General features: G+C 55.4%; 2 pseudogenes; both read left to right on the forward strand.

Annotated features, from left to right (window-relative positions):
- The first annotated feature begins 788 nt into the window (after nt 1–788).
- LOC134757851 (putative uncharacterized protein FLJ44672) lies at nt 789–1,576 on the forward strand (annotated as a pseudogene).
- Nucleotides 1,577–2,028: 452 nt separating this feature from the next.
- Nucleotides 2,029–6,232, forward strand: LOC129529302 (protein capicua homolog; annotated as a pseudogene).
- Nucleotides 6,233–7,434: the final 1,202 nt, after the last annotated feature.

Here is a 7,434-nt window from a genome sequence, read left to right on the forward strand (position 1 = left end):
AATGGTCTCCGGTCGGTGGGCTTCTCCACGCCAAGCTTGGGCCTCCCGGCGACCTCTGCAGGCCCAAGTTGTCCTGAAGTCGGCATCTCCCGGCCGTGCCTCCCAGCAAGTAAGCAAGCTCTTTTGGCTCAACTCCTGCCCAGCTCCCAACCGCCTTTGTAGGTCCCGAACTTTCTCCAGCCAAGTACTTCGGGCCTAATTCCTGCCGCCTGGTGGCCTGTACGGGCCCAGCAATGGTTGGAGAGTGGCCTCTGCAGGTCCCGCTCTTGCCTCTCAGGGGCCTCTCCAGGCCCAGCTCTTGCCCCCACGGCGGCCTCCCGGGGCCAAGTCCCTGCCTGCCTCCCAGCAGCCCGCATGCGGCCCAGCTCCTCCCTCACGGTGGCCTGTTGATGCCCATGCCTCTGGTACCCTGCCCAGAGGCATGAGCTCCTGCCACACACTGGCTCCTCCCACGCTGAGAGAGGTCAGCGTGAGCCCTTGCCTCACACCGGCCCCTCCCACGCTGAGAGAGGTCAGCGTGACCCCCTGCCTCAACAGGCCACCGTGAGGGAGGAGCAGGGTCGCACGCGGGCTGCTGGGAGGCAGGCAGGGACTTGGGCCTGGGAGGTCGCGGTGGGGCGAGAGCTGGGCCTGGAGACACCCCTGGGAGGCAACGGCGGGGCCTACAGACTCTGTTCTCCAGCCGGAGCTGGGACTGTTCAGGTACTGGGAGGCGGGATGTGGATCTGAAGAGCTTGGTTGCAGAAACTTCGGGGTGTACAAACGCAGGCGGGAGCTGAGCCAAAAAAGCTTGTTTGCTGGGAGGCGGGAGATGCAGCCAGGAGAAACAGCTGTGCCTGCAGAGGCCGCCATGCGGGAGGCGGAGGCCTGGCCTCCTCAAATCGGCCTCTCCAGACCCACTTGCAGCCTCCCGGCATCCTCTCCGGGCCCAGCTCTTCCTCCCGGCTGCGTCTCCAGGCCTGACTCTGGCCTCCCAACAACGTCTTTGGACTCAGCTCCTGCCCAGCTCCCAGCAGGCCCAAGTCGTCGTCAAGTCGGCCTGGAATTGGGCCTGGAAGAGCAGCAAGTCGGCCTCCCCGGGCCCAGCTCCGTCCTCTCGGCGGCCTCTCCAGGTGCAAAACTTCCTCGAGTCAGCGTCTCCAGGCCCAGCTCCTCCTGCCTCCCAGTGGCCTCTTTCGGCCCAGCCCAGCTCATGGCTCTCGGCGGCCTTCCCAGGCCCTGCTTTTGACTTTTGGCAGCCTCTTCAGGTGCAGAACTTGATCTCCAGTCGGCCTTTGCAGGCCCGGCCTCCTGCCTCTCGAAGGCCTGCATGGGCCCGGCCTCAGCCTCACAGCGGACTCTCCACGCCCAGCTAGCTCTCGCCTCACTGCGGCCTCCCCAGTCCAAAGCTCCTGCCTCTCGGCCGCTTCGGCAGGTCCAGCTCCTGCCTGCCAGTGGCCTCTTTAGGCCCAGCTCATTCCTCACAACGGCCTTTCCAGGCCCCATTTTTCCCTTCCGGCAGCCTCTTGGCCTCTAATTTGTTTATCTTTTGTGTATAAATCCCAAAATATTGAATTTTGGAATATTTCCACCTTTATATATTTTGGTAGGTAATTTATTTGGAGTGAGTTTCTGCACCATGCCTGAATTTTTTATTTTATTTTCCTTATTATTTGGTGTTAAACAGGTTTAATGACGGTCATGGCAACTTTTTGGCACAATGAAAAATATCGCCCATGATCAACGTGTTCTGTTCTGGGGAAGGGGGCAAAGGCAGGGTGAATCACTTTCTTAAAAAGTATAGCTCAAGTTGGGAGTGCAGAGGGAATGGGGAGAAAACCCTCCCGCTGCCTGTGTCGAAGTGCAGGAGCCCCCACCCCCATACTCACCTGAGTCCAGCCCCTCTGGGGAAAGAAGGGGTGCGTGAACTCCCCCTAGTCCACAGGCGCCTCCCTGTGGCCCAAGGCCCTCTTCACACTCCATCTTGTAGCCCCAGCAGGAGCTATTTTCCGAAAAGTGAAAAGCTCTGAAGGTCCCACAATTCATGGTATGTACAGGGGCTCGGAGGAGGGAAACTGCCCAGCTTTCCCCCAGCACAGCTGCAGGGGTAGGGGGTATAGATAAGAGGAGCAGGCCTTGGCCAGGCGTGGTGGCTCACGCCTGTAATCCCAGCACTTTGGGAGGGGGAGGCAGGCAGATCACGATGTCAGGAGATCGAAATCAGCCTGGCCAAGATGATGAAGCCCCGTCTGTACTAAAAATACAAAAATTAGCCGGACGTGGTAGCGTGCACCTGTAATCCTAGCTACCCGGAAGGCTGAGGCAGGAGAATAGCATGAACCCGGCGGGAAGAGGTTGCAGTGAGCCAAGATCGCACCACTGCACTCCAGCCTGGGTGACAGAGCAAGACTCGGTCTCAAAAAAAAAAAAAAAAAAGAGGCAGGCCTTACTCTGTCCCAAACTGAAAGGATTAAATGGCTTTACCTGGGAGAAGATAACCATCCTGCCCTCCATTGCTACCCCCACATACTTTCCATGTTCTCAGGGGGTACTGTGAGTCCTGGGATCACAGCAGTGTGGCTGAACACCCAAAAGAATATGCTTTTTTCTGATTATCAAACAAACCCAAATCATCACAGTAGAACACTATCTTAATGACAATCTCAAAAACTCAGGAGTAAACACTCAGATATGGAATTTTTCTTTTCTTCTTTTTTCCTTTTATAAGATGGAGTCTCACTCTGTTGCCCAGGCTGGAGTGCACTGGTGCGATCTCAGCTCACTGCAACCTCCGTCTCCCAGTTCAAGTGATTCTCCTGCCTCAGCCTCTTGAGTAGCTGGGACTACAGGCATGCACCACCACTACAGGCGTGTGCCACCACACCTGGCTAATTTTTGTATTTTTAGTAGAGATGGGGTTTTGCCATGTTGGCCAGGCTGGTCTCAAACTCCTGACATCAGGTGATCCTCCTGCTTTGGCCTCCCAAAGACTTTTTTTTTTTAAATATAGAGACAAGTTCTCAGTACGTTGCCCAGGCTGGTCTCAAACTCCTAAGCTCAAGTGATCCTCCCACCTCAGCTTCCCAAAGTGCTGGGACTGACTGGATGCAGTGGCTCATGCTTGTGAACTCAGCACTTTGGGAGGCCAAGGTGGGAGGATCTCTTGAGCCCAGGAGTTCAAGACCAGACTGGGTGATATAACACAATAGTAAACTTCAACAGGAGAGAGAATCTGTAAACTTGAATATAGATCTTCTGAAATTATCCAGTCAGAGGACAAAGAAAAATAGAATAAAAAAGAGAAAAGAAGGCTGGGTGTGGTGGCTCAAGCCTGTAATCCCAACACTTTGGGAGGCCGAGGCAGGCAGATTAAGAGGTCAGGAGTTCAAGACCAGCCTGTCCAACATGACAAAGCCCCATCTCTACTAAAAATACAAAAATTAGCCGGGTGTGGTGGCACACACCTGTAGTCCCAGCTACTTGGGAGGCTGAGGCAGGAGAATTGCTTGAACCCAGGAGGCGGAGGTTGGAGTGCAATGTGAGCCGAGACCACACATTACACTCCAGCCTGGGCGACAGAGCATGACTCTGTCTCAAAAAAAAAAAAAAAAAAGAAAAAAAAAGAGACAGAGAAAAGAAAGCCAACAAGACACCATTAGGCAAATCATTGTCAGGTTATGGGAGTTTGAGAAGGAAAGTAGAGAAAGGAGAAGAAAGCTTATTTAAAGAATGGCTGAAAACTGCCTAAATCATGGGAAAGATTTAGACACCTAAATCCATGAAGCTTAAAGATTCCTAAAGAGGTTCAAACCAAATAGATACTCACCAAGTCACAATATAATCAAATAGTCAAAAGTTAAAGAAACTTTGCAGGTCAGGACAGAATCGAATAATACATTCAAAGTGCTGAAAGAAAAAAACTGCCAGCAACTAATACTATGTCTGACAAAGCTGTCCTTCAGAAAGAAAAAAGAAATAACGTGTTTCCTCGACAAACAAAGCTGAGGGCATTCAGGACCACTAGGTCTACCTTAAAAAAATGCTTAATGGAGTTTTTCAAGTAAAAATGAATGAAGTTGGGAGTGGTGGCTCATGCCTGTAATCCCATTTTGGGAGGCTGAGGTGGGTGGATCACCTGAGGTCAGGAGGTCAAGACCAGCCTGGCCAACATGGCAAAACCCCACCTCCAGTAAAAATACAAAAAATTAGCCAGGTATGAAGGCCACTGAGATCGTGCCACTGCACTCCAGCCTGGGTGACAAGAGTCAAACTACATTTCAAAAACAAAAAACCAAACAAAAAAAACAAAACTTGAGGCCTGGCCTTCTGCTCCTCTCCAACCTCCCCTTCTCTGGGCCCAAGCCACCTTGGCTGAGGAGGGGGCGAGGAGGTGTGAGCCCCTGCCAGGAACCCCCTGCCCGGACCAAGTACTCGGCCCCCAGGCCTGCGTTCAGTGAGGCCTCCCATGGCGTCAGCATGTTCATGTGGAGGAATGTGGAAGGTCACTCTGCGGCCGTGTTCCCCTGGTAGTCCATCCCCTTCCTCACCCCTCCCTGCAGCCACACGAGGCCCAGCAACCTGCCAGTCACTCAGTGGCCTCCAACCAGAGAAAACAACCTGCCAAGTTGGCAGCTGTTGCTCATGAGCGTCCACCAGGTGGGACAGGGAGTGTTGACCCTGGGTGGCCCCCTGGAGCCACCTGCCCTGAAAGCCCAGGGCCCGCAACCCCACACACTTTGGGGGTGGTGGAACCTGGTAAAAGCTCACCTCCCACCATGGAGGAGGAGCCCTGGGCCCCTCAGGGGAATCCCTGCTGAACAGTGAGACAGAGAATGACCATGATGATGCTTTCCTCTCCATCATGTCTCCTGACACCCAGTTGCCTCTACCACTCAGATGATGTCAGACCCAGTCCCTCAGTGCCCTGCGCAAGGAACAGGACTCATCTTCTGAGAAGGATGGATGCAGCCCCAACAAATGGGACAAGGACCACATCCGGTGGCCCATGAGTGGCGGTCATGATCTTCAGCAACCGGCACCAGGCCCTGGCGGGGCGCACCAGGGTCACCCCAACCAGGATAACCAGACCGTCAGCCAGATGCTGAGTGAGCGGTGGTACACCCTGGGGCCCAATGAGATGCAGAAATAGGACCTGGCCTTCCAGGTGAAGGTGGCCCACTTGCAACAAGGACCGAAAGAAGTCCAGCTCAGAGGCCAAGCCCACAAGCCAGGGGCTAGCAGGAGTGTAACAAGGGCTTGTGGGAGCGGAGCATATCAGAGACGGGCACTGTCACTGCCACTGCCCCTGGGGTGTCCTCTGAACTCCTGTCAGTTGCAGCCCAAACACTCCAGAGCTTGGATACCAAGAAGCAGCTTCTGTGGGACAGAACGGCTGCACACAGTCAGGGAACCTGGCTCAGCCTGGCCCAAGCCTTCTCCCACAGCGGGGTACACAGCCTGGACGGCAGGGAAATAGACCGTCAGGCACTACGGGAACTGACACAGGTGGTGTCTGGCACTGCATCACACTCTGGCCCAAAGCCTTCTACTCAGTATGGAGCTCCAGGCCACTTTGCAGCCCCTGGTGAGGGAGGTGACCAGTGGGCAACCCTGCTGCTGCCCACCTGAGCTGCTCATTCCCAGCACATGGCCAGTGAGGACATAGTGAGTGACGAGGAGCACACGGTCATCCATGAGGAGGAAGGGGTGATGATGTCATTGCTGATGATGGCTTTAGCACCACTGACACCGATCTCAAGTTCAAGGAGTGGGTGACCGACTGAGAGTGGGGACAACTCTGGGGAGGAGCCAGAGGGCAACAAGGGCTTTGGTGGGAAGGTATTTGCACCTGTCATTCCTTCCTCCTTTACTCCTGCCGCCCCTTGCTGGATCCTGAGCCCCCAGGGTCCCCCGATCCACCTGCAGCTTTTGCCAAAGTCTATGGTCCCACCCTGTCCTCCTCCTACACATACTCGGATACTTCCTCCTCAACCTTGGCACCCACCTCCTTCTTACTGGGCCCAGGAGCCTTCAAAGCCCAGGAGTCTGGTCAAGGCAGCAGAGCAGGCCCCCTACGACCCCTACCCCTGGGGATGGGGGCCCAGGGATGCCTTCCAAGGTGACCTGTTTCCTCCCAATGGATCCTGCCACCTTCTGGTGCAAGAGACCTGAAAGTGTGGGCGACCTGGAGCTACCAGGCTCCTCAGTCATCAGGGTCCCTCCCAACACTAAGGCTTTCCTAGGCAGGAGCTGAGCTGAGCCACCCGGGGGGCAGAGCCTGAAGAGAAACTGACTGGGCTTTCGGGGTCGGGGCAGAGGGAACCCCACGGACATGGATCCCACACTGGAGGACCCCACCACGCCCAAATGCAAGATGAGAAGATGCTCCAGCTGCAGTCCAAAGCCCGACACCCCCAAGTGTGCCATGTGTGATAGGGACAGCTTCCCCTTTGCCTGTAAAGGTGGAGAAGCCGAGGACAGGCTCAGGGAACCGGAGACCGAGAAGGCGCTGTCCTCTTCACTGCACGTGCCCTGGACCAGTGCCGGCCCTGATCATGCAGCTCTTCCAGGCCCACTGCTTCTTCCTGTCCACTAGGCCACAGCCACCCTCCAGGCCCACTATGCACACATCTTCCCCTCCAAGGTTTGTTCTGCCCCTGCCCTGACTCCCAGCCCTGTGGGGGTCCTGACCGCACCTCACCTGGCTCAGACTCTTGACGCTGCCCTGGCTGCCCCATCACTGCCTCTGCCCGAGAGTCACGTGAGGCTGAGAGTAGGGGCAGGGGCAGCAGTGGTGCCAGTTGGAGGGCGGTCCGGTGGGAGGAGCCTCAGCCTCGCGGGCTGCTCCGTGGGACTGATGACTGCATGATCTTCTGGGCACCTCACGGATCTTCAACTGCAGGTGAAACGGATGCTGGTGGTGGGTGCAGGGCCGCTGGGAGCTGCTGCATGGTTCCCAGAGGCTGGACTGGGGCAGGTGCCAACTGAAGCTGCTGGGGCAGCATGGGCAGGATGTTCTGCACACAAACCTTGGAGAAGATGATGTGTGCATAGCGGGTCCACTGCTGCTGCCCCTGCCCTGACTCCCAGCCCTGCCTGACCCCACCTCAACCTGCTCAGGCTCTGGCGCAACCCTGGCTGCCCTGCCACTGCCTCTGCCCCAGAGTTGGGGCCTTGACAGCCTGGTTGGAAGGGGACACCCCAGCCCTGCCTCAACACCTGGGGGTCTCCTTAACTACCACAGGCAGGTGGGCAACCCCAAAGATCCCAGGACTCACAGTACCCCCTGAGAACATGGAAAGTACCTACTTTAATGAGAAGAAGTAATGTACTCTGTCAAAATACTTACAAGTTCAATATTTTATATCCATTTCCTTCTTTATCAAGTCTTTATTAAGACACCACGAAGAAAAGTTATAAATTAGCACATATTTTAGATAAAGTTAAATAAAATCT

This window comes from Gorilla gorilla, chromosome 22 (genome assembly GCF_029281585.2).
Source record: "Gorilla gorilla gorilla isolate KB3781 chromosome 22, NHGRI_mGorGor1-v2.1_pri, whole genome shotgun sequence".
In the NCBI taxonomy this organism is placed as follows: Eukaryota; Metazoa; Chordata; class Mammalia; order Primates; family Hominidae; genus Gorilla; species Gorilla gorilla.